Below are 26,629 nucleotides of genomic sequence, written 5' to 3'. Positions count from 1 at the left end.
TGGCAAAACTCGAAGCGAACCCGTGGCGTCTCGGCTGTCATTCTGACGTCTGCCGCGGCGGGTACACTGCAGATTAAACTCTAGCAAAGCCCCAAGATAGCTGGGAGGCCCAGTGTGCGCATAACACTGCGCAGAAGCGCACAATATGCGCCCACCGCACCATGCACCGCACCCACTGCCGGTCCATGTGTAAACAACACAGGCTCGCTCCCGCTGCTCTTTCCGTGCATGCCGCAGTGGTTTAGGTTCGCCAGAACGGCTGAGAAAAGCGCAGGGCAGGTAACTGCACGCTTGGCGGCTGTTGCCACGAGCGAGGGAAGTATCCATGCGCAGTTTTGCATCCTCGAGGGCCAAACACAGTACATAAAGACTCGGAAAGCACTGTCTCTCGCCATCGGCCATACCATGTTGAATACGCCGGTTCTCGTCCGATCACCGAAACTAAGCAGCATTGGGCTCGGTCAGTACTTGGGAGGGAGACCACCTGGGAACACCGAGTGCTGATGGCATTTCTTTTGCATTTTTATTCGCCCTTCACGTTTTTTTTTTTTCTGTCATAGTTGCGCAGTGTCTCAGGCAACTATAGGAGGTGACGTTATTTTGTTATCGATAATACAATCTCATCGGCAACGTGTCCAACGTGTAGTACGTGCGGACGCGAAACTGTGGCAAAACTCGAAGCGAACCCGTGGCGTCTCGGCTGTCATTCTGACGTCTGCCGCGGCGGGTACACTGCAGATTAAACTCTAGCAAAGCCCCAAGATAGCTGGGAGGCCCAGTGTGCGCATAACACTGCGCAGAAGCGCACAATATGCGCCCACCGCACCATGCACCGCACCCACTGCCGGTCCATGTGTAAACAACACAGGCTCGCTCCCGCTGCTCTTTCCGTGCATGCCGCAGTGGTTTAGGTTCGCCAGAACGGCTGAGAAAAGCGCAGGGCAGGTAACTGCACGCTTGGCGGCTGTTGCCACGAGCGAGGGAAGTATCCATGCGCAGTTTTGCATCCTCGAGGGCCAAACACAGTACATAAAGACTCGGAAAGCACTGTCTCTCGCCATCGGCCATACCATGTTGAATACGCCGGTTCTCGTCCGATCACCGAAGCTAAGCAGCATTGGGCTCGGTCAGTACTTGGGAGGGAGACCACCTGGGAACACCGAGTGCTGATGGCATTTCTTTTGCATTTTTATTCGCCCTTCACGTTTTTTTTTCTGTCATAGTTGCGCAGTGTCTCAGGCAACTATAGGAGGTGACGTTATTTTGTTATCGATAATACAATCTCATCGGCAACGTGTCCAACGTGTAGTACGTGCGGACGCGAAACTGTGGCAAAACTCGAAGCGAACCCGTGGCGTCTCGGCTGTCATTCTGACGTCTGCCGCGGCGGGTACACTGCAGATTAAACTCTAGCAAAGCCCCAAGATAGCTGGGAGGCCCAGTGTGCGCATAACACTGCGCAGAAGCGCACAATATGCGCCCACCGCACCATGCACCGCACCCACTGCCGGTCCATGTGTAAACAACACAGGCTCGCTCCCGCTGCTCTTTCCGTGCATGCCGCAGTGGTTTAGGTTCGCCAGAACGGCTGAGAAAAGCGCAGGGCAGGTAACTGCACGCTTGGCGGCTGTTGCCACGAGCGAGGGAAGTATCCATGCGCAGTTTTGCATCCTCGAGGGCCAAACACAGTACATAAAGACTCGGAAAGCACTGTCTCTCGCCATCGGCCATACCATGTTGAATACGCCGGTTCTCGTCCGATCACCGAAGCTAAGCAGCATTGGGCTCGGTCAGTACTTGGGAGGGAGACCACCTGGGAACACCGAGTGCTGATGGCATTTCTTTTGCATTTTTATTCACCCTTCACGTTTTTTTTTTTTTCTGTCATAGTTGCGCAGTGTCTCAGGCAACTATAGGAGGTGACGTTATTTTGTTATCGATAATACAATCTCATCGGCAACGTGTCCAACGTGTAGTACGTGCGGACGCGAAACTGTGGCAAAACTCGAAGCGAACCCGTGGCGTCTCGGCTGTCATTCTGACGTCTGCCGCGTCGGGTACACTGCAGATTAAACTCTAGCAAAGCCCCAAGATAGCTGGGAGGCCCAGTGTGCGCATAACACTGCGCAGAAGCGCACAATATGCGCCCACCGCACCATGCACCGCACCCACTGCCGGTCCATGTGTAAACAACACAGGCTCGCTCCCGCTGCTCTTTCCGTGCATGCCGCAGTGGTTTAGGTTCGCCAGAACGGCTGAGAAAAGCGCAGGGCAGGTAACTGCACGCTTGGCGGCTGTTGCCACGAGCGAGGGAAGTATCCATGCGCAGTTTTGCATCCTCGAGGGCCAAACACAGTACATAAAGACTCGGAAAGCACTGTCTCTCGCCATCGGCCATACCATGTTGAATACGCCGGTTCTCGTCCGATCACCGAAGCTAAGCAGCATTGGGCTCGGTCAGTACTTGGGAGGGAGACCACCTGGGAACACCGAGTGCTGATGGCATTTCTTTTGCATTTTTATTCGCCCTTCACGTTTTTTTTTTCTGTCATAGTTGCGCAGTGTCTCAGGCAACTATAGGAGGTGACGTTATTTTGTTATCGATAATACAATCTCATCGGCAACGTGTCCAACGTGTAGTACGTGCGGACGCGAAACTGTGGCAAAACTCGAAGCGAACCCGTGGCGTCTCGGCTGTCATTCTGACGTCTGCCGCGGCGGGTACACTGCAGATTAAACTCTAGCAAAGCCCCAAGATAGCTGGGAGGCCCAGTGTGCGCATAACACTGCGCAGAAGCGCACAATATGCGCCCACCGCACCATGCACCGCACCCACTGCCGGTCCATGTGTAAACAACACAGGCTCGCTCCCGCTGCTCTTTCCGTGCATGCCGCAGTGGTTTAGGTTCGCCAGAACGGCTGAGAAAAGCGCAGGGCAGGTAACTGCACGCTTGGCGGCTGTTGCCACGAGCGAGGGAAGTATCCATGCGCAGTTTTGCATCCTCGAGGGCCAAACACAGTACATAAAGACTCGGAAAGCACTGTCTCTCGCCATCGGCCATACCATGTTGAATACGCCGGTTCTCGTCCGATCACCGAAGCTAAGCAGCATTGGGCTCGGTCAGTACTTGGGAGGGAGACCACCTGGGAACACCGAGTGCTGATGGCATTTCTTTTGCATTTTTATTCGCCCTTCACGTTTTTTTTTTTCTGTCATAGTTGCGCAGTGTCTCAGGCAGCTATAGGAGGTGACGTTATTTTGTTATCGATAATACAATCTCATCGGCAACGTGTCCAACGTGTAGTACGTGCGGACGCGAAACTGTGGCAAAACTCGAAGCGAACCCGTGGCGTCTCGGCTGTCATTCTGACGTCTGCCGCGGCGGGTACACTGCAGATTAAACTCTAGCAAAGCCCCAAGATAGCTGGGAGGCCCAGTGTGCGCATAACACTGCGCAGAAGCGCACAATATGCGCCCACCGCACCATGCACCGCACCCACTGCCGGTCCATGTGTAAACAACACAGGCTCGCTCCCGCTGCTCTTTCCGTGCATGCCGCAGTGGTTTAGGTTCGCCAGAACGGCTGAGAAAAGCGCAGGGCAGGTAACTGCACGCTTGGCGGCTGTTGCCACGAGCGAGGGAAGTATCCATGCGCAGTTTTGCATCCTCGAGGGCCAAACACAGTACATAAAGACTCGGAAAGCACTGTCTCTCGCCATCGGCCATACCATGTTGAATACGCCGGTTCTCGTCCGATCACCGAAGCTAAGCAGCATTGGGCTCGGTCAGTACTTGGGAGGGAGACCACCTGGGAACACCGAGTGCTGATGGCATTTCTTTTGCATTTTTATTCGCCCTTCACGTTTTTTTTTTTTCTGTCATAGTTGCGCAGTGTCTCAGGCAACTATAGGAGGTGACGTTATTTTGTTATCGATAATACAATCTCATCGGCAACGTGTCCAACGTGTAGTACGTGCGGACGCGAAACTGTGGCAAAACTCGAAGCGAACCCGTGGCGTCTCGGCTGTCATTCTGACGTCTGCCGCGGCGGGTACACTGCAGATTAAACTCTAGCAAAGCCCCAAGATATCTGGGAGGCCCAGTGTGCGCATAACACTGCGCAGAAGCGCACAATATGCGCCCACCGCACCATGCACCGCACCCACTGCCGGTCCATGTGTAAACAACACAGGCTCGCTCCCGCTCCTCTTTCCGTGCATGCCGCAGTGGTTTAGGTTCGCCAGAACGGCTGAGAAAAGCGCAGGGCAGGTAACTGCACGCTTGGCGGCTGTTGCCACGAGCGAGGGAAGTATCCATGCGCAGTTTTGCATCCTCGAGGGCCAAACACAGTACATAAAGACCCGGAAAGCACTGTCTCTCGCCATCAGCCAGGCAATAAAGAAAAAAAAAATCGGCCATACCATGTTGAATACGCCGGTTCTCGTCCGATCACCGAAGCTAAGCAGCATTGGGCTCGGTCAGTACTTGGGAGGGAGACCACCTGGGAACACCGAGTGCTGATGGCATTTCTTTTGCATTTTTATTCGCCCTTCACGTTTTTTTTTTCTGTCATAGTTGCGCAGTGTCTCAGGCAACTATAGGAGGTGACGTTATTTTGTTATCGATAATACAATCTCATCGGCAACGTGTCCAACGTGTAGTACGTGCGGACGCGAAACTGTGGCAAAACTCGAAGCGAACCCGTGGCGTCTCGGCTGTCATTCTGACGTCTGCCGCGGCGGGTACACTGCAGATTAAACTCTAGCAAAGCCCCAAGATAGCTGGGAGGCCCACTGTGCGCATAACACTGCGCAGAAGCGCACAATATGCGCCCACCGCACCATGCACCGCACCCACTGCCGGTCCATGTGTAAACAACACAGGCTCGCTCCCGCTGCTCTTTCCGTGCATGCCGCAGTGGTTTAGGTTCGCCAGAACGGCTGAGAAAAGCGCAGGGCAGGTAACTGCACGCTTGGCGGCTGTTGCCACGAGCGAGGGAAGTATCCATGCGCAGTTTTGCATCCTCGAGGGCCAAACACAGTACATAAAGACTCGGAAAGCACTGTCTCTCGCCATCGGCCATACCATGTTGAACTCTCCCAGGTCGAGGACCAAATGAAAATCTAGCCGAACTAATTTGTTTATCTCAGTCAAGTGCGGTGGGCTAGGTCTGGTTCACTTGTTTTTGCGGCAAGTCGTGTCACGATTTCTTTTCTTAAGGGATCAAAATGACCCCTTTCTCCGCACCGTGATGCAGGTGAGGCTACGTAGACTTCTGCCAGGATTCATTGTGACGTCATGTGAGAACACATGTGGCGCTGTGACTGGTTATCTGCGCGAAGTAGTGCTCGCGTTCAGGTTGTTAAACGTGCGGTTTTCACAAGACTACTTGTGCACTGTTAGTAGGAAGAAACTGTATAAGGACCTTGTTCACACCATGCTACCTGTACCGTTATACCGTTTACCACACCGTGGACGCCCTGGACAAAACGTACTCAAAAGAGTAAAGAAAATGCCAATACTACCTTCAGTTAAATCCTTTTTCTTTAAGCTACATACCAACACACTTCCAGTTAAGACCTGGCTTCAGGAAAAAGGCATCTTCATACCGTGGTCAACAAACTGCTTTTTATGCAAAAAGCCTGAAACCATAGAGCACGTATTCCTAGATTGCTGGGACCCGATTTTCCATTGGGACGTTCTCCAGCGCACATTAAAGAAACAGTTGCCTCTTGACCCATATGGAATACGATTCCTGCCGGTAGACGCTTCGGACGATATACCGTACGATCTTATCATGGTCCTGGGCCTCCACGCGCTGTGGAAAACGAGAATGCAGTTTGAACATGCCGAACCTGTCGTGCGTTCTGTCAGAGACCACTTTATCGAAAGTATCGTATGTCTCAGAGAAGTTTATCGAGCGCTCCCTGATCCACCAGAATGGATTGCTTGTCTGGATGCATTGGTGTCTCTGAAAAAATTTTAGTGTCATGTTAGCCCAAGTGTGGCTGATATGTTTTACGCCTTGTACACTTTCATGTTGACTATAATCCTGGCAATAAAAAAAAAAAAAAAAAAACCATACCATGTTGAATACGCCGGTTCTCGTCCGATCACCGAAGCTAAGCAGCATTGGGCTCGGTCAGTACTTGGGAGGGAGACCACCTGGGAACACCGAGTGTTGATGGCATTTCTTTTGCATTTTTATTCGCCCTTCACGTTTTTTTTTTTTCTGTCATAGTTGCGCAGTGTCTCAGGCAACTATAGGAGGTGACGTTATTTTGTTATCGATAATACAATCTCATCGGCAACGTGTCCAACGTGTAGTACGTGCGGACGCGAAACTGTGGCAAAACTCGAAGCGAACCCGTGGCGTCTCGGCTGTCATTCTGACGTCTGCCGCGGCGGGTACACTGCAGATTAAACTCTAGCAAAGCCCCAAGATAGCTGGGAGGCCCAGTGTGCGCATAACACTGCGCAGAAGCGCACAATATGCGCCCACCGCACCATGCACCGCACCCACTGCCGGTCCATGTGTAAACAACACAGGCTCGCTCCCGCTGCTCTTTCCGTGCATGCCGCAGTGGTTTAGGTTCGCCAGAACGGCTGAGAAAAGCGCAGGGCAGGTAACTGCACGCTTGGCGGCTGTTGCCACGAGCGAGGGAAGTATCCATGCGCAGTTTTGCATCCTCGAGGGCCAAACACAGTACATAAAGACTCGGAAAGCACTGTCTCTCGCCATCGGCCATACCATGTTCATTCTACTTCCAGCCACCGAGCGTGACGGACGCAGAATCATGGGCTCCCACGGAGCGGCGATAGCGGCCGGTGCCGGCCGCGGAAACAGGCTCGCCAGCGACGCAGATAAGGATTACGAGATCGTTCTGCCTACCCTGCCCACCGGACGTGTTGTTTTAAACACGGTTTTTTTGCACGGGGACGTGCGTGTGAGGCCCTACAGGGTCGAAGACTTCAGAGACGCCCTCGCCAACGTTGGTGCGCTCCCCGACGTCGTGGCGTTGGGGGCGTACCAGATAAACCATGTGTGGGCGGTGACCTTCAGCAGCGCTGACGCCGCAAAGAAACTGGCCGCCATGAAGGAGCTGGAAGTGAAGGGACGCCGCTGCATCGTTTTTGACCCAGAGGACCACCAGGTCAAGCTGCGCCTCCACTGGATGCTACACGGCGTCGCAGACGAGGACATCCGGACTGCATTCGCGGCGTTCGGCAATGTGACCGAGGTAACCCGGGAGCGTTGGCGCGTCGCGGGCATGAAGGAGAAGGGCTCCACCACGAGGACCGTGCTCCTGAAACTGAAGCCAGGCGTGAAGGTGGACGACCTGCCTCACCAGATACGAGTCGCTGGCGAGTTGGCTCTCGTGGTGGTGCCCGGGCGGCCGATGCAGTGTCTGCGCTGCGGCGGCGCGGGGCACGTGCGCCGTGATTGCAAGGTGCCCAGGTGCTCGAAGTGCCGACGCTACGGACACTCCGAGGCTGACTGCGTGCGCACCTACGCGTCGGCTACCGGGCGTGTAGCGGCGAGCGACTCCGCAGAGCTCATGGACGTCGTCGAAGCGGAGGAAGCAGCGAGCGGCATCGACGACACGGGCAAAACGGCGGGGGTTGAGCCTGCTGTTTCGACCAGCAACACAGACGCTCCTGGCGTAAAGGAGAGCGGGTCGCCCATCTGTGACCAACCATTTACGCCCCTGGAGACGCCGAAAGATAACCCGAGCCCCCCAGAACACGTGGAAGCGGAAACAAAGGCGGCCAGCGAGAACCGCGACGAGAAGACCGACGCCCGCGTGAGCACCGGCGTGACCACCCCAGCTAAGCGTACGCACGCAGAGACGAAGGCCGACGGGGAGAAGGCAGCAGAGCCCAGCGTGGAGGAACCGCCGGCAAAGACGCCGCAAGCGCGACGGCCCAGTCTGCGGCCGCGCCCAAACATCCCGACTGACAAGCGTGGCGGCGACAAGGCGCCGCCTGACCAGGGGCACGTGCTCGCGCCGGGTGACACCGGCGGCGGCGGCATCGTCTAGCGACATGCTGGACGCGAGAGGTAAGCACCATGCTTTCGGTCTATTCTTCCTAAGTTAAAATGGCTTCTGCAACTCCGTTTAAAGTCGCCACCCTAAACGTTAGAGGCCTGGCAGGTAAAAGAAAACAAAGCCAGCTGTACAGACTTATAACGGAGCAAGATATTGATATACTGGCAGTGCAGGAGACTAAAGTCGATGGTGAGGAAGAGACCGGGAGCATGGTGCGACGTTTCACGTCTAGGTATTTTGCCGTCGTTAGCCATGCTGTTGGCACATCGGCTGGCTGTATTCTTTTTGTTAAGAAGTTGCCGGGAATAGAGGTACACGGTCATCATTCGTGCTTGTCGGGTCGATACGTGTCTATCGATCTTTCGCTCTGTAACATCGACTGGCGCATTGTTTGTCTGTATGCACCTAATGTGGTTGATGGCCGAGCCGCGTTTTTTGAAAGCGTCGAAGAACGGCTTCGCACGGACAGGCAGCTCATTGTTATGGGCGATTACAACTGTGTCCTTAGTGCGCGCGACAAGACAAGCGTCCGAGGTTTCAGGGATAAAAGCACCGAAGTGTTGTTACGAATGATTGTCAACTGCAACCTCGAGGATGTAGCTGAGTGTCTTGAAGGAGCGCGTGCTGTAAAGTACACACGATTCGAGGGCACAAGTCACGCACGGCTAGACCGAATTTATGCATCCGCGGAAACTGTACCTAAATGCAATAGTTATGTAGTTCTGCCGGTTTCATTTTCTGACCACTGTTTGGTTCAATGCTGCATAGGTTTCATTAAGAAGGGGAATGGTTTTTCATGGGAAATGTGGAAGTTAAATGACAAGCTACTCCAGGACGAATTTTATAACCGAGCTGTAAGGGAAGAAATAGCAAAAATAGAACCAAGTAGCAACATGAGGATTTGGCAGCAGTGGGAGCTCACTAAAGAAACTTTAAAATTAAAAGCAATAGAAAGAGCCACCTGTATACGTCATGAAGCAAAAAAAGAGGAAATGGAGCTAAAGGCACTGCTTCAAAAGATGATAAAACAGGAATGCCGAGCGCCTGGTAAATGGATAGAAGACATAAGAAAAACCAAACAAAAGTTACAGCTTATCGAAGAAGAACGTTATCGGGGAGCGCTGGTGAGGGCAAGGGCAGAAGACATGGCTTCAGGGGAAGCGCCAACGAAACGAGCGCTTGGGTTAGAAAAAGCCCGTGCCGAAAGAAACCACATAAACGAAATAGAATGGAGAGGTGTTTCAAAAACGGACATCGATCATATAAAAGCAGCTTTTTTCGAGCATTACCAGGCGCTCTTCGCATTGCATCCGGTAGATGTTGTCACATTTAGGGAGGCGTTTCTGGCCGAGATGCCGCGCCTGGACAACGAAACTAAAGACAGATTAGAGCAGGCGATAACTCAATTGGAAGTTGAGCAAGCAATAGACAGCTTAAACCCTGGTAAGTCGCCTGGACCGGACGGGTTCAGCGCGGCATTCTACAAAGAATTTAAGCATGCAATTTCCCCGGTCTTGACGGTCATATTTAATGAAGCCTTTAAACTAAAATCACTGCCTCCGTCCTATGGCTCGTCCCATACTGTGCTGATTCCGAAAACGGACGACACAGATAGATTACGACTGGTAGCAGCATATAGACCCATTGCACTCACTAACGTCGAGTACAAAATTTACATGAAGGTTTTGGCGCGAAGGCTGCAGACCGTGATCCATTTATTAGTTGGTCCGCATCAGACCTGCGGGATTAAAGGGCGGTCCATTTTCACAAATATTCACGTTGCGCGCAGTGTGTTAGAATGCTGTGATGACACTGATGATCAGGTAGCTATACTCCAGATAGATTTAGAAAAGGCTTTTGACTGCGTTGCCCATGAACTTTTGTTTGCAGTATTAGGCCATGTTAACGTTGGTTCTGTTATTCGCGAGGGTGTGGCCCTGGCATACCGGAACTGCACGACGAGATTGATCGTTAACAAGAGTCTGGGGGCCCCCATTAGCATGCAGCGTTCGGTGCGCCAGGGCTGTCCCCTCAGCCCTCTTTTATTTTGTATTTATGTGGAGACCCTTTGTTTAAAGATACTGAACAGCAGGAGTATTACCGGATTCAGATTACAAGCAGCCGAAGTGAAGCTCTTGGCGTATGCAGATGACATTGCTGTGTTTGCCGTTGACGAGGGAGGCATAAGCGAGGCTGTTCAATGTGTACGCGATTTCAGCCAAGCTACAGGCAGCGGGGTTAACTGGTCAAAGTGCCTCGGGCTTTGGCATGGAAGGTGGGCATCTACGCCTGAACGGTTTGCCAGTGTGACTTGGACGACGACACCAGATAAATACTTGGGCGTTCCGCTCGATGCTTACCGTGACAGTGAAAAGTATTGGACAGGACAGGTCAAAGAGATACGGGAGAGAGCAGATAAGTGGAAAGGAACGACCTTGTCCATTTTCGCCAGAGCCACTGTTTGCAACTTGTTCTTTATCAGCAGGCTCTGGTACGTCATGCAGGTGTTGCACTGTTCACGGTTAAGCATTCAAAAGCTACACCGAATTTTCGCCGTCTTTGTCTGGTCGTCTGAATGGGAGCGCTGCAGCCGAACCAACCTGTTCCGACGGGTTCAAGACGGCGGGCTGGGACTGGGCCATTTGTTTTTGAGACAGCTGGTCAATCGTTTTTTGTTTCTTCGGGACACAAGAGACCCGTTTTTGCGTACCGTATGCCAAGTTAGGCTGCGGCATCTGCTTCCAGAGTACATAGTCGGAACTGCTGAAGTTTACAGTAGGGTCACCGGTTTTTACCAGGAAATCGTTGCCAGTGTAAGGTTTCTTTCCGCGCGGTTTTCAAACGACTTTCTGTCGACTGTGAAAAGAAAGAAACTCTACCATGCTTTGTGCGATGTTGTTTTCCCCGTGCCCTTGTACAGGGCCTTGTACAGTGGAAGCCAAGGCAAAGATGTTTTAAAGAGAGTTAAAAACATGCAGGTGCCATCAGGAACAAAAACCTTCTTTTTTAAGCTGCACACCGGAACCTTACCGGTTAAAAAATTTTTAGAAGGAAAGGAATTATTTTTACCTTGGGGATCCAACTGTTTAATTTGCAGAAAGCCGGAAACAATAGACCATGTATTTTTGCACTGTTGGGAAGGGGTTTATTTTTGGGATGTTTTGCAGCGAACCTTAAAGAAAGAATTTCCACTAGACCCGTATGGCATCCGGTACTTATGTGTTGAAAATGAGGATGGGGTGCCTTTTGACTTAATAATGCTTACAGGCCTCCACTGTATATGGCGCTCCAGAATGGCTGGCTACCATTGTGACAGAGACGCAAGACCTGCTAGAATTTATTTCCGCGAAAGCATGGACATGTTTCTCGCTATTCAGAAAGCCGCCGCGGAGCCTCCGGAGTGGCTCTCAAGGCTAGAGCCACTCTGTACTTTGAGTGAATTTTAAATTGACGAAGCCAGACTCATGCTGGCTGACCATGTATGGTGTGTACATAGCGTTTTTTGTCTTTTGTTGATAGTTTGTGTTGTGAAATTTTCTGTGTCAAAGCCAGGCAATAAAGAAAAAAAAAAAAAAAAAAAAAAAAAAAAATCGGCCATACCATGTTGAATACGCCGGTTCTCGTCCGATCACCGAAGCTAAGCAGCATTGGGCTCGGTCAGTACTTGGGAGGGAGACCACCTGGGAACACCGAGTGCTGATGGCATTTCTTTTGCATTTTTATTCGCCCTTCACGTTTTTTTTTTCTGTCATAGTTGCGCAGTGTCTCAGGCAACTATAGGAGGTGACGTTATTTTGTTATCGATAATACAATCTCATCGGCAACGTGTCCAACGTGTAGTACGTGCGGACGCGAAACTGTGGCAAAACTCGAAGCGAACCCGTGGCGTCTCGGCTGTCATTCTGACGTCTGCCGCGGCGGGTACACTGCAGATTAAACTCTAGCAAAGCCCCAAGATAGCTGGGAGGCCCAGTGTGCGCATAACACTGCGCAGAAGCGCACAATATGCGCCCACCGCACCATGCACCGCACCCACTGCCGGTCCATGTGTAAACAACACAGGCTCGCTCCCGCTGCTCTTTCCGTGCATGCCGCAGTGGTTTAGGTTCGCCAGAACGGCTGAGAAAAGCGCAGGGCAGGTAACTGCACGCTTGGCGGCTGTTGCCACGAGCGAGGGAAGTATCCATGCGCAGTTTTGCATCCTCGAGGGCCAAACACAGTACATAAAGACTCGGAAAGCACTGTCTCTCGCCATCGGCCATACCATGTTGAATACGCCGGTTCTCGTCCGATCACCGAAGCTAAGCAGCATTGGGCTCGGTCAGTACTTGGGAGGGAGACCACCTGGGAACACCGAGTGCTGATGGCATTTCTTTTGCATTTTTATTCGCCCTTCACGTTTTTTTTTTTTCTGTCATAGTTGCGCAGTGTCTCAGGCAACTATAGGAGGTGACGTTATTTTGTTATCGATAATACAATCTCATCGGCAACGTGTCCAACGTGTAGTACGTGCGGACGCGAAACTGTGGCAAAACTCGAAGCGAACCCGTGGCGTCTCGGCTGTCATTCTGACGTCTGCCGCGGCGGGTACACTGCAGATTAAACTCTAGCAAAGCCCCAAGATAGCTGGGAGGCCCAGTGTGCGCATAACACTGCGCAGAAGCGCACAATATGCGCCCACCGCACCATGCACCGCACCCACTGCCGGTCCATGTGTAAACAACACAGGCTCGCTCCCGCTGCTCTTTCCGTGCATGCCGCAGTGGTTTAGGTTCGCCAGAACGGCTGAGAAAAGCGCAGGGCAGGTAACTGCACGCTTGGCGGCTGTTGCCACGAGCGAGGGAAGTATCCATGCGCAGTTTTGCATCCTCGAGGGCCAAACACAGTACATAAAGACTCGGAAAGCACTGTCTCTCGCCATCGGCCATACCATGTTGAATACGCCGGTTCTCGTCCGATCACCGAAGCTAAGCAGCATTGGGCTCGGTCAGTACTTGGGAGGGAGACCACCTGGGAACACCGAGTGCTGATGGCATTTCTTTTGCATTTTTATTCGCCCTTCACGTTTTTTTTTTTTTCTGTCATAGTTGCGCAGTGTCTCAGGCAACTATAGGAGGTGACGTTATTTTGTTATCGATAATACAATCTCATCGGCAACGTGTCCAACGTGTAGTACGTGCGGACGCGAAACTGTGGCAAAACTCGAAGCGAACCCGTGGCGTCTCGGCTGTCATTCTGACGTCTGCCGCGGCGGGTACACTGCAGATTAAACTCTAGCAAAGCCCCAAGATAGCTGGGAGGCCCAGTGTGCGCATAACACTGCGCAGAAGCGCACAATATGCGCCCACCGCACCATGCACCGCACCCACTGCCGGTCCATGTGTAAACAACACAGGCTCGCTCCCGCTGCTCTTTCCGTGCATGCCGCAGTGGTTTAGGTTCGCCAGAACGGCTGAGAAAAGCGCAGGGCAGGTAACTGCACGCTTGGCGGCTGTTGCCACGAGCGAGGGAAGTATCCATGCGCAGTTTTGCATCCTCGAGGGCCAAACACAGTACATAAAGACTCGGAAAGCACTGTCTCTCGCCATCGGCCATACCATGTCATTCTACTTCCAGCCACCGTGCGTGCCGGACGCAGAATCATGGGCTCCCACGGAGCGGCGATAGCGGCCGTTGCCGGCCGCGGAAACAGGTTCGCCAGCGACGCAGATAAGGATTACGAGATCGTTCTGCCTACCCTGCCCACCGGACGTGTTGTGTTAAACACGGTTTTTCTGCACGGGGACGTGCGTGTGAGACCCTACAGGGTCGAAGACTTCAGGGACGCCCTAGCCAACGTTGGTGCGCTCCCCGACGTCGTGGCGTTGGGAGCGTACCAGATAAACCACGTGTGGGCTGTGACCTTCAGCAGCGCCGACGCCGCAAAGAAACTGGCCGCCATGAAGGAGCTGGAAGTCAAGGGACGCCGCTGTATCGTTTTTGACCCAGAGGACCACCAGGTCAAGCTGCGACTGCACTGGATGCTTCACGGCGTCGCCGACGAGGACATCCGTACGGCATTCGCGGCGTTCGGCAACGTGACCGAGGTCACCCGGGAGCGTTGGCGCGTCGCTGGCATGAAGGAGAAGGGTTCCACCACGAGGACCGTGCTCCTAAAGATGAAGCCAGGCATTAAGGTAGACGACCTGCCCCACCAGGTTCGAGTTGCTGGCGAGTTGGCTCTCGTGGTGGTGCCCGGGCGGCCGATGCAGTGTCTGCGGTGTGGCGGCGCGGGGCACGTGCGCCGTGATTGCAAGGTGCCCAGGTGCTCGAAGTGCCGACGCTACGGCCACTCCGAGGCCGACTGCGTGCGCACCTACGCGTCGGCTACCGGGCGTGTAGCGGCGAGCGACTCCGCAGAGCTCATGGACGTTGTCGAGGCGGAGGAAGCAGCCAGCGGCATCGACGACACGGGCAAAACGGCGGGGGTTGAGCCTGCGGTTTCGACCAGCAACACCGACGCGGCTGGCGCAAAGGAGAGCGGGTCGCCCATCTGTGACCAACCTTTGACGCCTCTGGAGACGCCCAAAGATAACCCGAGCCCCCCTGAGCACGTGGAAGCGGAAACAAAGGCGGCCAGCGAGAACCGCGACGAGAAGGCCGACGCCCGCGTGAACACCGGCGTGACCACCCCTGCGAAGCGTCCGCACACCGAGACCAAGGCCGACGGGGAGAAGGCAGCAGAGTCCAGCGTGGAGGAACCGCCGACAAAGACGCCCCAAGCACGACGACCCAGTCTGCGACCGCGCCCGAAGGTTCCGGATGACAGGCGTGGCGGCGGCAAGGCGCCGCCTGACCAGGTCCATGTGCTCGCGCCGGATGACACCGGCGGCGACGGCATCGTCTAGCGATATGCTGGGCGCGGGAGGTAAGCACCATGCTTTCGGTCCCTTCTTCTTAAGTTGAAATGGCTTCCGCAACTCCGTTCAAAGTCGCCACCTTAAATGTCAGAGGCCTGGCAGGCAAAAGAAAACAAAGCCAGCTGTACCGACTTATAACGGAGCAAGATATTGATATATTAGCAGTGCAGGAAACTAAAGTCGATGGTGAGGAAGAGACCGGGAGCATGGTGCGACGTTTCACGTCTAGATTTTTTGCCGTTGTCAGCCATGCGGTGGGCACATCGGCTGGTTGTGTTCTGTTTGTCAAGAAGTTGCCTGGGCTAGAGGTACACGGGCATCATTCGTGTTTGTCGGGTCGATACGTGTCTATCGATTTTTCGCTCTGTAACATCGACTGGCGCATTGTTTGTCTGTATGCACCTAATGTGGTTGATGGCCGAGCCGCGTTTTTTGAAAGCGTCGAAGACCGGCTTCGCACGGATAGGCAGCTCATTGTTATGGGCGATTACAACTGTGTTCTTAGTGCGCGCGACAAGACAAGCGTCCGAGGTTTCAGGGATAAAAGCACCGAAGTGTTGTTACGAATGATTGTGAACTGCAACCTCGAGGATGTAGCAGAGTGTCTTGAAGGAACGCGTGCTGTAAGGTACACACGATTCGAGGGCACAAGTCACGCACGGCTAGACCGAATTTATGCATCCGCGGAAACGGTCCCTAAATGCAATAGTTATGTAGTTCTGCCGGTTTCATTTTCTGACCACTGTTTGGTTCAATGCTGCATAGGATTCATTAAGAAGGGGAACGGTTTTTCATGGGAAATGTGGAAGTTAAATGAGAAGCTACTCCAGGACGAACTTTATAACCAAGCTGTAAGGGAAGAAATAGCAAAAATAGAACCAAGTAGCAACATGAGGATTTGGCAGCAGTGGGAGCTCACTAAAGAAACTTTAAAATTAAAAGCAATAGATAGAGCCACCTGTATACGTCATGAAGCAAAAAAAGAGGAAATGGAGCTAAAGGCACTGCTTCAGAAGATGATAAATCAGGAATGCCGAGCGCCTGGTACATGGATAGAAGACATAAGAAAAACCAAACAAAAGTTACAGCTTATCGAAGAAGAACGTTATCGGGGAGCGCTGGTGAGGGCAAGGGCAGAAGACATGGCTGCAGGGGAAGCGCCAACGAAACGAGCGCTTGGGTTAGAAAAAGCCCGTGCCGAAAGAAACCACATAAACGAAATAGAATGGAGAGGTGTTTCAAAAACGGACATCGATCATATCAAAGCAGCTTTTTTCGAGCATTATCAGGCGCTCTTCGCATTGCATCCGGTAGATGTTGTCACATTTAAGGAGGCGTTTCTGGCCGAGATGCCGCGCCTGGACGACGAAACTAAAGACAGATTAGAGCAGGCGATAACTCAATTGGAAGTTGAGCAGGCAATAGATAGTTTAAACCCTGGTAAGTCGCCTGGACCGGACGGGTTCAGCGCGGCATTCTACAAAGAATTTAAAAATGTAATTTCCCCGGTCTTGCAGGTAATCTTTAATGAAGCCTATAAAGTAAAAGCACTGCCTCTGTCCTATGGGTCGTCCCATACTGTGCTTATTCCCAAGACGGACGACATAGACAGATTACGATTGGTAACAGCATACCGACCCATAGCACTCACTAACGTCGAGTACAAAATTTACATGAAGATTTTGGCACGAAGGTTGCAGACCGTGATTCATTTATTAGTTGGTCCGCATCAGACCTGCGGGATTAAAGGGCGGTCTATTTTTACAAATATACACGTTGCGCGCAGTGTCTTAGAAACCTGTGATGACACTGATGGTCAGGTGGCTATTCTTCAGATCGATTTGGAAAAGGCTTTTGACTGCGTTGCCCATGAACTTTTGTTTTCAGTATTAGGCCATGTTAATGTTGGTTCTGTTATCCGCGAGGGTGTGGCCCTGGCATACCGGAACTGCACGACGAGATTGATAGTTAACAAGAGTCTGGGGGCCCCCATTAGCGTGCAGCGTTCGGTGCGCCAGGGCTGTCCCCTCAGCCCCCTTTTATTTTGTATTTATGTGGAGACCCTTTGTTTAAAGATTCTGAAAAACAATAGTATTAACGGATTCACTTTACAAGCAGCCGAAGTAAAGCTCTTGGCGTATGCAGATGACATTGCTGTGTTTTCCGTTGACGAGGGAAGCATAAGCGAGGCTGTTCAGTGTGTACGAGATTTCAGCCAAGCTACAGGAAGCGGGGTTAACTGGTCGAAGTGCCTCGGGCTGTGGCATGGCGGGTGGGCATCTAAGCCTGAGCGGTTTGCCAGCGTGCCTTGGACGACAACGCCAGATAAATACTTGGGCGTTCCACTTGCTGCTTACCGTGACAGTGAACAGTATTGGACAGGACAGATTAAAGAGATACGGGAGAGAGCGGATAAGTGGAAAGGAACGACCTTGTCCATTTTCGCCAGAGCCACTGTTTGCAACTTGTTCTTTATCAGCAGGCTCTGGTACGTAATGCAGGTGTTGCACTGTTCACGGCTAAGCATTCAAAAACTGCACCGACTTTTCGCCGTCTTTGTCTGGTCGTCTGAATGGGAGCGCTGCAGCCGGACCAACCTGTTCCGACGGGTTCAAGAAGGCGGGCTGGGACTGGGCCATTTGTTTTTGAGACAGCTGGTCAATCGTTTTTTGTTTCTTCGGGACACAAGAGACCCCTTTTTGCGTACCGTATGCCAAGTTAGGCTGCGGCATCTGCTTCCAGAGTACATAGTCGGAACTGCTGAGGTTTACAGTAGGGTCACCGGTTTTTACCGGGAAATCGTTGCCAGTGTAAGGTTTCTTTCCGCGCGGTTTTCAAATGACTTTCTGTCGACTGTGAAAAGAAAGAAACTCTACCGTGCTTTGTGCGATGTAGTTTTCCCGGTGCCCTTGTACAGGGCCTTGTACAGTGGAGGCCAAGGCAAAGATGTTTTAAAGAGAGTTAAAAATATGCAGGTGCCATCAGGAACGAAAACCTTCTTTTTTAAGCTGCACACCGGAACCTTACCGGTTAAAAAATTTTTAGAAGGAAAGGAATTATTTTTACCTTGGGGATCTAACTGTTTAATTTGCAGAAAGCCGGAAACAATAGACCATGTATTTTTACACTGTTGGGAAGGGGTTTATTTTTGGGATGTATTGCAGCGAACATTAAAGAAAGAATTTCCACTAGACCCGTATGGCATCCGGTTCTTATGTGTTGAAAATGAGGATGGGGTGCCTTTCGATTTAATAATGCTGACAGGCCTCCACTGTATATGGCGCTCCAGAATGGCAGGCTACCATTGTGACAGAGACGCAAGACCTGCTAGAATTTATTTCCGCGAAAGCATGGACATGTTTCTCGCCATTCAGAAAGCCGCTGCGGAGCCTCCGGAGTGGCTCTCAAGAGTAGAGCTGCTCTGTACGTTGCGTGAATTTTAATTGGACGAAGCCAGATTTATGCTGGCTGACCACAAGTAGTGTGTACATAGTTATTGTCTTTTGTTGATTGTTTGTGTTGTCCAGTTTGTGTGTCAAAGCCAGGCAATAAAGAAAAAAAAAAAAAAAAAAAATCGGCCATACCATGTTGAATACGCCGGTTCTCGTCCGATCACCGAAGCTAAGCAGCATTGGGCTCGGTCAGTACTTGGGAGGGAGACCACCTGGGAACACCGAGTGCTGATGGCATTTCTTTTGCATTTTTATTCGCCCTTCACGTTTTTTTTTTTCTGTCATAGTTGCGCAGTGTCTCAGGCAACTATAGGAGGTGACGTTATTTTGTTATCGATAATACAATCTCATCGGCAACGTGTCCAACGTGTAGTACGTGCGGACGCGAAACTGTGGCAAAACTCGAAGCGAACCCGTGGCGTCTCGGCTGTCATTCTGACGTCTGCCGCGGCGGGTACACTGCAGATTAAACTCTAGCAAAGCCCCAAGATAGCTGGGAGGCCCAGTGTGCGCATAACACTGCGCAGAAGCGCACAATATGCGCCCACCGCACCATGCACCGCACCCACTGCCGGTCCATGTGTAAACAACACAGGCTCGCTCCCGCTGCTCTTTCCGTGCATGCCGCAGTGGTTTAGGTTCGCCAGAACGGCTGAGAAAAGCGCAGGGCAGGTAACTGCACGCTTGGCGGCTGTTGCCACGAGCGAGGGAAGTATCCATGCGCAGTTTTGCATCCTCGAGGGCCAAACACAGTACATAAAGACTCGGAAAGCACTGTTGATTGTTTGTGTTGTCCAGTGTTTTGTGTCAAAGCCAGGCAATAAAGAAAAAAAAAAAAAATCGGCCATACCATGTTGAATACGCCGGTTCTCGTCCGATCACCGAAGCTAAGCAGCATTGGGCTCGGTCAGTACTTGGGAGGGAGACCACCTGGGAACACCGAGTGCTGATGGCATTTCTTTTGCATTTTTATTCGCCCTTCACGTTTTTTTTTTCTGTCATAGTTGCGCAGTGTCTCAGGCAACTATAGGAGGTGACGTTATTTTGTTATCGATAATACAATCTCATCGGCAACGTGTCCAACGTGTAGTACGTGCGGACGCGAAACTGTGGCAAAACTCGAAGCGAACCCGTGGCGTCTCGGCTGTCATTCTGACGTCTGCCGCGGCGGGTACACTGCAGATTAAACTCTAGCAAAGCCCCAAGATAGCTGGGAGGCCCAGTGTGCGCATAACACTGCGCAGAAGCGCACAATATGCGCCCACCGCACCATGCACCGCACCCACTGCCGGTCCATGTGTAAACAACACAGGCTCGCTCCCGCTGCTCTTTCCGTGCATGCCGCAGTGGTTTAGGTTCGCCAGAACGGCTGAGAAAAGCGCAGGGCAGGTAACTGCACGCTTGGCGGCTGTTGCCACGAGCGAGGGAAGTATCCATGCGCAGTTTTGCATCCTCGAGGGCCAAACACAGTACATAAAGACTCGGAAAGCACTGTCTCTCGCCATCGGCCATACCATGTTGAATACGCCGGTTCTCGTCCGATCACCGAAGCTAAGCAGCATTGGGCTCGGTCAGTACTTGGGAGGGAGACCACCTGGGAACACCGAGTGCTGATGGCATTTCTTTTGCATTTTTATTCGCCCTTCACGTTTTTTTTTTTCTGTCATAGTTGCGCAGTGTCTCAGGCAACTATAGGAGGTGACGTTATTTTGTTATCGATAATACAATCTCATCGGCAACGTGTCCAACGTGTAGTACGTGCGGACGCGAAACTGTGGCAAAACTCGAAGCGAACCCGTGGCGTCTCGGCTGTCATTCTGACGTCTGCCGCGGCGGGTACACTGCAGATTAAACTCTAGCAAAGCCCCAAGATAGCTGGGAGGCCCAGTGTGCGCATAACACTGCGCAGAAGCGCACAATATGCGCCCACCGCACCATGCACCGCACCCACTGCCGGTCCATGTGTAAACAACACAGGCTCGCTCCCGCTGCTCTTTCCGTGCATGCCGCAGTGGTTTAGGTTCGCCAGAACGGCTGAGAAAAGCGCAGGGCAGGTAACTGCACGCTTGGCGGCTGTTGCCACGAGCGAGGGAAGTATCCATGCGCAGTTTTGCATCCTCGAGGGCCAAACACAGTACATAAAGACTCGGAAAGCACTGTCTCTCGCCATCGGCCATACCATGTTGAATACGCCGGTTCTCGTCCGATCACCGAAGCTAAGCAGCATTGGGCTCGGTCAGTACTTGGGAGGGAGACCACCTGGGAACACCGAGTGCTGATGGCATTTCTTTTGCATTTTTATTCGCCCTTCACGTTTTTTTTTTCTGTCATAGTTGCGCAGTGTCTCAGGCAACTATAGGAGGTGACGTTATTTTGTTATCGATAATACAATCTCATCGGCAACGTGTCCAACGTGTAGTACGTGCGGACGCGAAACTGTGGCAAAACTCGAAGCGAACCCGTGGCGTCTCGGCTGTCATTCTGACGTCTGCCGCGGCGGGTACACTGCAGATTAAACTCTAGCAAAGCCCCAAGATAGCTGGGAGGCCCAGTGTGCGCATAACACTGCGCAGAAGCGCACAATATGCGCCCACCGCACCATGCACCGCACGCACTGCCGGTCCATGTGTAAACAACACAGGCTCGCTCCCGCTGCTCTTTCCGTGCATGCCGCAGTGGTTTAGGTTCGCCAGAACGGCTGAGAAAAGCGCAGGGCAGGTAACTGCACGCTTGGCGGCTGTTGCCACGAGCGAGGGAAGTATCCATGCGCAGTTTTGCATCCTCGAGGGCCAAACACAGTACATAAAGACTCGGAAAGCACTGTCTCTCGCCATCGGCCATACCATGTTGAATACGCCGGTTCTCGTCCGATCACCGAAGCTAAGCAGCATTGGGCTCGGTCAGTACTTGGGAGGGAGACCACCTGGGAACACCGAGTGCTGATGGCATTTCTTTTGCATTTTTATTCGCCCTTCACGTTTTTTTTTTTTTCTGTCATAGTTGCGCAGTGTCTCAGGCAACTATAGGAGGTGACGTTATTTTGTTATCGATAATACAATCTCATCGGCAACGTGTCCAACGTGTAGTACGTGCGGACGCGAAACTGTGGCAAAACTCGAAGCGAACCCGTGGCGTCTCGGCTGTCATTCTGACGTCTGCCGCGGCGGGTACACTGCAGATTAAACTCTAGCAAAGCCCCAAGATAGCTGGGAGGCCCAGTGTGCGCATAACACTGCGCAGAAGCGCACAATATGCGCCCACCGCACCATGCACCGCACCCACTGCCGGTCCATGTGTAAACAACACAGGCTCGCTCCCGCTGCTCTTTCCGTGCATGCCGCAGTGGTTTAGGTTCGCCAGAACGGCTGAGAAAAGCGCAGGGCAGGTAACTGCACGCTTGGCGGCTGTTGCCACGAGCGAGGGAAGTATCCATGCGCAGTTTTGCATCCTCGAGGGCCAAACACAGTACATAAAGACTCGGAAAGCACTGTCTCTCGCCATCGGCCATACCATGTTGAATACGCCGGTTCTCGTCCGATCACCGAAGCTAAGCAGCATTGGGCTCGGTCAGTACTTGGGAGGGAGACCACCTGGGAACACCGAGTGCTGATGGCATTTCTTTTGCATTTTTATTCGCCCTTCACGTTTTTTTTTTCTGTCATAGTTGCGCAGTGTCTCAGGCAACTATAGGAGGTGACGTTATTTTGTTATCGATAATACAATCTCATCGGCAACGTGTCCAACGTGTAGTACGTGCGGACGCGAAACTGTGGCAAAACTCGAAGCGAACCCGTGGCGTCTCGGCTGTCATTCTGACGTCTGCCGCGGCGGGTACACTGCAGATTAAACTCTAGCAAAGCCCCAAGATAGCTGGGAGGCCCAGTGTGCGCATAACACTGCGCAGAAGCGCACAATATGCGCCCACCGCACCATGCACCGCACCCACTGCCGGTCCATGTGTAAACAACACAGGCTCGCTCCCGCTGCTCTTTCCGTGCATGCCGCAGTGGTTTAGGTTCGCCAGAACGGCTGAGAAAAGCGCAGGGCAGGTAACTGCACGCTTGGCGGCTGTTGCCACGAGCGAGGGAAGTATCCATGCGCAGTTTTGCATCCTCGAGGGCCAAACACAGTACATAAAGACTCGGAAAGCACTGTCTCTCGCCATCGGCCATACCATGTTGAATACGCCGGTTCTCGTCCGATCACCGAAGCTAAGCAGCATTGGGCTCGGTCAGTACTTGGGAGGGAGACCACCTGGGAACACCGAGTGCTGATGGCATTTCTTTTGCATTTTTATTCGCCCTTCACGTTTTTTTTTTCTGTCATAGTTGCGCAGTGTGTCAGGCAACTATAGGAGGTGACGTTATTTTGTTATCGATAATACAATCTCATCGGCAACGTGTCCAACGTGTAGTACGTGCGGACGCGAAACTGTGGCAAAACTCGAAGCGAACCCGTGGCGTCTCGGCTGTCATTCTGACGTCTGCCGCGGCGGGTACACTGCAGATTAAACTCTAGCAAAGCCCCAAGATAGCTGGGAGGCCCAGTGTGCGCATAACACTGCGCAGAAGCGCACAATATGCGCCCACCGCACCATGCACCGCACCCACTGCCGGTCCATGTGTAAACAACACAGGCTCGCTCCCGCTGCTCTTTCCGTGCATGCCGCAGTGGTTTAGGTTCGCCAGAACGGCTGAGAAAAGCGCAGGGCAGGTAACTGCACGCTTGGCGGCTGTTGCCACGAGCGAGGGAAGTATCCATGCGCAGTTTTGCATCCTCGAGGGCCAAACACAGTACATAAAGACTCGGAAAGCACTGTCTCTCGCCATCGGCCATACCATGTTGAATACGCCGGTTCTCGTCCGATCACCGAAGCTAAGCAGCATTGGGCTCGGTCAGTACTTGGGAGGGAGACCACCTGGGAACACCGAGTGCTGATGGCATTTCTTTTGCATTTTTATTCGCCCTTCACGTTTTTTTTTCTGTCATAGTTGCGCAGTGTCTCAGGCAACTATAGGAGGTGACGTTATTTTGTTATCGATAATACAATCTCATCGGCAACGTGTCCAACGTGTAGTACGTGCGGACGCGAAACTGTGGCAAAACTCGAAGCGAACCCGTGGCGTCTCGGCTGTCATTCTGACGTCTGCCGCGGCGGGTACACTGCAGATTAAACTCTAGCAAAGCCCCAAGATAGCTGGGAGGCCCAGTGTGCGCATAACACTGCGCAGAAGCGCACAATATGCGCCCACCGCACCATGCACCGCACCCACTGCCGGTCCATGTGTAAACAACACAGGCTCGCTCCCGCTGCTCTTTCCGTGCATGCCGCAGTGGTTTAGGTTCGCCAGAACGGCTGAGAAAAGCGCAGGGCAGGTAACTGCACGCTTGGCGGCTGTTGCCACGAGCGAGGGAAGTATCCATGCGCAGTTTTGCATCCTCGAGGGCCAAACACAGTACATAAAGACTCGGAAAGCACTGTCTCTCGCCATCGGCCATACCATGTTGAACCCGCAGCGGCTTTCTGAATGGCCAGAAACATCTCCATACTTTCGCGAAAGTAAATTCTGGCAGGTCTTGCGTCACTGTCACAATGCCAGCCTGCCATTCTGGAGCGCCATATACAGTGGAGGCCTGTCAGCATTATTAAATCGAAAGGCATCCCATCCTCATTTTCAACACATAAGAACCGGATGCCATACGGGTCTAGTGGAAATTCTTTCTTTAATGTTCGCTGCAATACATCCCAAAAATAAACCCCTTCCCAACAGTGTAAAAATACATGGTCTAGTGTTTCCGGCTTTCTGCAAATTAAACAGTGAGATCCCCAGGGTAAAAACAATTCCTTTCCCTCTAAAAATGTTTTAACCGGTAAGGTCCCGGTGTGCAACTTAAAAAAGAAGGTTTTTGTTCCAGGCGGCACCTGCATTTTTTTAACTCTCTTTAAAACATCTTTGCCTGGGCCTCCACTGTACAAGGCCCTGTACAAGGGCTCGGGGAAAACGACATCGCACAAGGCACGGTACAGTTTCTTTCGTTTCACACTGGCCAGAAAGTCATTTGAAAACCGCGCGGAAAGAAACCTTACACTGGCTACGACTTCCCGGTAAAAACCGGTGACCCTACTATACACCTCAGCAGTTCCGACTATGTACTCTGGAAGTAGATGCCGCAGCCTAACTTGGCATACGGTACGCAAAAAAGGGTCTCTTGTGTCCCTAAAAAACAAAAAACGATTGACCAGCTGTCGCAAAAACAAATGGCCCAATCCCAACCCGCCGTCTTGTACACGTCGGAACAGGTTGGTCCGGCTGCAGCGCTCCCATTCAGACGACCAGATAAAGACGGCGAAAATTCGGTGTAGCTTTTGAATACTTAACCGTGAACAGTGCAACACCTGCATTACATACCAGAGTCTGCTGATAAAGAACAGGTTGCAAACAGTGGCTCTGGCGAAAATCGACAAGGTCGTTCCTTTCCACTTATCAGCTCTCTCCCGTGTCTCTTTGACCTGTCCTGTCCAATAATGTTCACTGTCACGGTAAGCATCGAGCGGAACGCCCAAGTACTTATCTGGCGTTGTTGTCCAAGGCACGCTGGCTCTCAAGACTAGAGCCGCTCTGTACGTTGCGTGAATTTTAATTGGACGAAGCCAGATTTATGCTGGCTGACCACAAGTCGTGTGTACATAGTTATTGTCTTTTGTTCATTGTTTGTGTTTGTCCAGTTTTTTGTGTCAAAGCCAGGCAATAAAGAAAAAAAATCGGCCATACCATGTTGAATACGCCGGTTCTCGTCCGATCACCGAAGCTAAGCAGCATTGGGCTCGGTCAGTACTTGGGAGGGAGACCACCTGGGAACACCGAGTGCTGATGGCATTTCTTTTGCATTTTTATTCGCCCTTCACGTTTTTTTTTTTCTGTCATAGTTGCGCAGTGTCTCAGGCAACTATAGGAGGTGACGTTATTTTGTTATCGATAATACAATCTCATCGGCAACGTGTCCAACGTGTAGTACGTGCGGACGCGAAACTGTGGCAAAACTCGAAGCGAACCCGTGGCGTCTCGGCTGTCATTCTGACGTCTGCCGCGGCGGGTACACTGCAGATTAAACTCTAGCAAAGCCCCAAGATAGCTGGGAGGCCCAGTGTGCGCATAACACTGCGCAGAAGCGCACAATATGCGCCCACCGCACCATGCACCGCACCCACTGCCGGTCCATGTGTAAACAACACAGGCTCGCTCCCGCTGCTCTTTCCGTGCATGCCGCAGTGGTTTAGGTTCGCCAGAACGGCTGAGAAAAGCGCAGGGCAGGTAACTGCACGCTTGGCGGCTGTTGCCACGAGCGAGGGAAGTATCCATGCGCAGTTTTGCATCCTCGAGGGCCAAACACAGTACATAAAGACTCGGAAAGCACTGTCTCTCGCCATCGGCCATACCATGTTGAATACGCCGGTTCTCGTCCGATCACCGAAGCTAAGCAGCATTGGGCTCGGTCAGTACTTGGGAGGGAGACCACCTGGGAACACCGAGTGCTGATGGCATTTCTTTTGCATTTTTATTCGCCCTTCACGTTTTTTTTTTTTTCTGTCATAGTTGCGCAGTGTCTCAGGCAACTATAGGAGGTGACGTTATTTTGTTATCGATAATACAATCTCATCGGCAACGTGTCCAACGTGTAGTACGTGCGGACGCGAAACTGTGGCAAAACTCGAAGCGAACCCGTGGCGTCTCGGCTGTCATTCTGACGTCTGCCGCGGCGGGTACACTGCAGATTAAACTCTAGCAAAGCCCCAAGATAGCTGGGAGGCCCAGTGTGCGCATAACACTGCGCAGAAGCGCACAATATGCGCCCACCGCACCATGCACCGCACCCACTGCCGGTCCATGTGTAAACAACACAGGCTCGCTCCCGCTGCTCTTTCCGTGCATGCCGCAGTGGTTTAGGTTCGCCAGAACGGCTGAGAAAAGCGCAGGGCAGGTAACTGCACGCTTGGCGGCTGTTGCCACGAGCGAGGGAAGTATCCATGCGCAGTTTTGCATCCTCGAGGGCCAAACACAGTACATAAAGACTCGGAAAGCACTGTCTCTCGCCATCGGCCATACCATGTTGAATACGCCGGTTCTCGTCCGATCACCGAAGCTAAGCAGCATTGGGCTCGGTCAGTACTTGGGAGGGAGACCACCTGGGAACACCGAGTGCTGATGGCATTTCTTTTGCATTTTT

At 52.4% G+C, this 26,629-nt stretch overlaps 16 non-coding genes and 6 pseudogenes across 16 annotated transcripts; all 22 read left to right on the top strand.

The window, feature by feature from the left end:
* Positions 1-390: 390 nt before the first annotated feature.
* Positions 391-509, top strand: LOC149368616 (5S ribosomal RNA). The gene has a single exon (XR_016287709.1). It is a non-coding gene; the product is annotated as a 5S ribosomal RNA (ribosomal RNA).
* Positions 510-1,056: 547 nt separating this feature from the next.
* LOC149368615 (5S ribosomal RNA) lies at positions 1,057-1,175 on the top strand. The gene has a single exon (XR_016288129.1). It is a non-coding gene; the product is annotated as a 5S ribosomal RNA (ribosomal RNA).
* Positions 1,176-1,719: 544 nt separating this feature from the next.
* Positions 1,720-1,838, top strand: LOC149368614 (5S ribosomal RNA). Its single transcript, XR_016288128.1, has one exon. It is a non-coding gene; the product is annotated as a 5S ribosomal RNA (ribosomal RNA).
* A 548-nt stretch (positions 1,839-2,386) lies between these two features.
* On the top strand, positions 2,387-2,505 carry LOC149368613 (5S ribosomal RNA). The gene has a single exon (XR_016288127.1). It is a non-coding gene; the product is annotated as a 5S ribosomal RNA (ribosomal RNA).
* Positions 2,506-3,050: 545 nt separating this feature from the next.
* LOC149368612 (5S ribosomal RNA) lies at positions 3,051-3,169 on the top strand. The gene has a single exon (XR_016288126.1). It is a non-coding gene; the product is annotated as a 5S ribosomal RNA (ribosomal RNA).
* A 546-nt stretch (positions 3,170-3,715) lies between these two features.
* On the top strand, positions 3,716-3,834 carry LOC149368611 (5S ribosomal RNA). The gene has a single exon (XR_016288125.1). It is a non-coding gene; the product is annotated as a 5S ribosomal RNA (ribosomal RNA).
* Positions 3,835-4,408: 574 nt separating this feature from the next.
* On the top strand, positions 4,409-4,527 carry LOC149368610 (5S ribosomal RNA; annotated as a pseudogene).
* Positions 4,528-6,078: 1,551 nt separating this feature from the next.
* Positions 6,079-6,184, top strand: LOC149368609 (5S ribosomal RNA; annotated as a pseudogene).
* A 5,454-nt stretch (positions 6,185-11,638) lies between these two features.
* On the top strand, positions 11,639-11,757 carry LOC149368608 (5S ribosomal RNA; annotated as a pseudogene).
* Positions 11,758-12,302: 545 nt separating this feature from the next.
* LOC149368607 (5S ribosomal RNA) lies at positions 12,303-12,421 on the top strand. Its single transcript, XR_016288124.1, has one exon. It is a non-coding gene; the product is annotated as a 5S ribosomal RNA (ribosomal RNA).
* Positions 12,422-12,968: 547 nt separating this feature from the next.
* Positions 12,969-13,087, top strand: LOC149368606 (5S ribosomal RNA). The gene has a single exon (XR_016288122.1). It is a non-coding gene; the product is annotated as a 5S ribosomal RNA (ribosomal RNA).
* A 5,434-nt stretch (positions 13,088-18,521) lies between these two features.
* Positions 18,522-18,640, top strand: LOC149368605 (5S ribosomal RNA; annotated as a pseudogene).
* A 599-nt stretch (positions 18,641-19,239) lies between these two features.
* On the top strand, positions 19,240-19,358 carry LOC149368604 (5S ribosomal RNA; annotated as a pseudogene).
* A 545-nt stretch (positions 19,359-19,903) lies between these two features.
* On the top strand, positions 19,904-20,022 carry LOC149368603 (5S ribosomal RNA). The gene has a single exon (XR_016288121.1). It is a non-coding gene; the product is annotated as a 5S ribosomal RNA (ribosomal RNA).
* A 546-nt stretch (positions 20,023-20,568) lies between these two features.
* LOC149368602 (5S ribosomal RNA) lies at positions 20,569-20,687 on the top strand. The gene has a single exon (XR_016288120.1). It is a non-coding gene; the product is annotated as a 5S ribosomal RNA (ribosomal RNA).
* Positions 20,688-21,232: 545 nt separating this feature from the next.
* On the top strand, positions 21,233-21,351 carry LOC149368601 (5S ribosomal RNA). Its single transcript, XR_016288119.1, has one exon. It is a non-coding gene; the product is annotated as a 5S ribosomal RNA (ribosomal RNA).
* Positions 21,352-21,899: 548 nt separating this feature from the next.
* Positions 21,900-22,018, top strand: LOC149368600 (5S ribosomal RNA). Its single transcript, XR_016288118.1, has one exon. It is a non-coding gene; the product is annotated as a 5S ribosomal RNA (ribosomal RNA).
* Positions 22,019-22,563: 545 nt separating this feature from the next.
* LOC149368599 (5S ribosomal RNA) lies at positions 22,564-22,682 on the top strand. The gene has a single exon (XR_016288117.1). It is a non-coding gene; the product is annotated as a 5S ribosomal RNA (ribosomal RNA).
* Positions 22,683-23,227: 545 nt separating this feature from the next.
* On the top strand, positions 23,228-23,346 carry LOC149368598 (5S ribosomal RNA). The gene has a single exon (XR_016288116.1). It is a non-coding gene; the product is annotated as a 5S ribosomal RNA (ribosomal RNA).
* A 1,816-nt stretch (positions 23,347-25,162) lies between these two features.
* LOC149368597 (5S ribosomal RNA) lies at positions 25,163-25,281 on the top strand (annotated as a pseudogene).
* Positions 25,282-25,827: 546 nt separating this feature from the next.
* Positions 25,828-25,946, top strand: LOC149368596 (5S ribosomal RNA). The gene has a single exon (XR_016288115.1). It is a non-coding gene; the product is annotated as a 5S ribosomal RNA (ribosomal RNA).
* A 548-nt stretch (positions 25,947-26,494) lies between these two features.
* LOC149368595 (5S ribosomal RNA) lies at positions 26,495-26,613 on the top strand. The gene has a single exon (XR_016288114.1). It is a non-coding gene; the product is annotated as a 5S ribosomal RNA (ribosomal RNA).
* Positions 26,614-26,629: the final 16 nt, after the last annotated feature.

This window comes from Amblyomma mixtum, chromosome 1, assembly GCF_055824585.1.
Source record: "Amblyomma mixtum isolate Tamu chromosome 1, ASM5582458v1, whole genome shotgun sequence".
NCBI lineage: Eukaryota > Metazoa > Arthropoda > Arachnida > Ixodida > Ixodidae > Amblyomma > Amblyomma mixtum.
The sequence above is the reverse complement of the archived record's forward strand: the minus strand, read 5'-3'. Positions and strand labels throughout refer to the sequence as shown.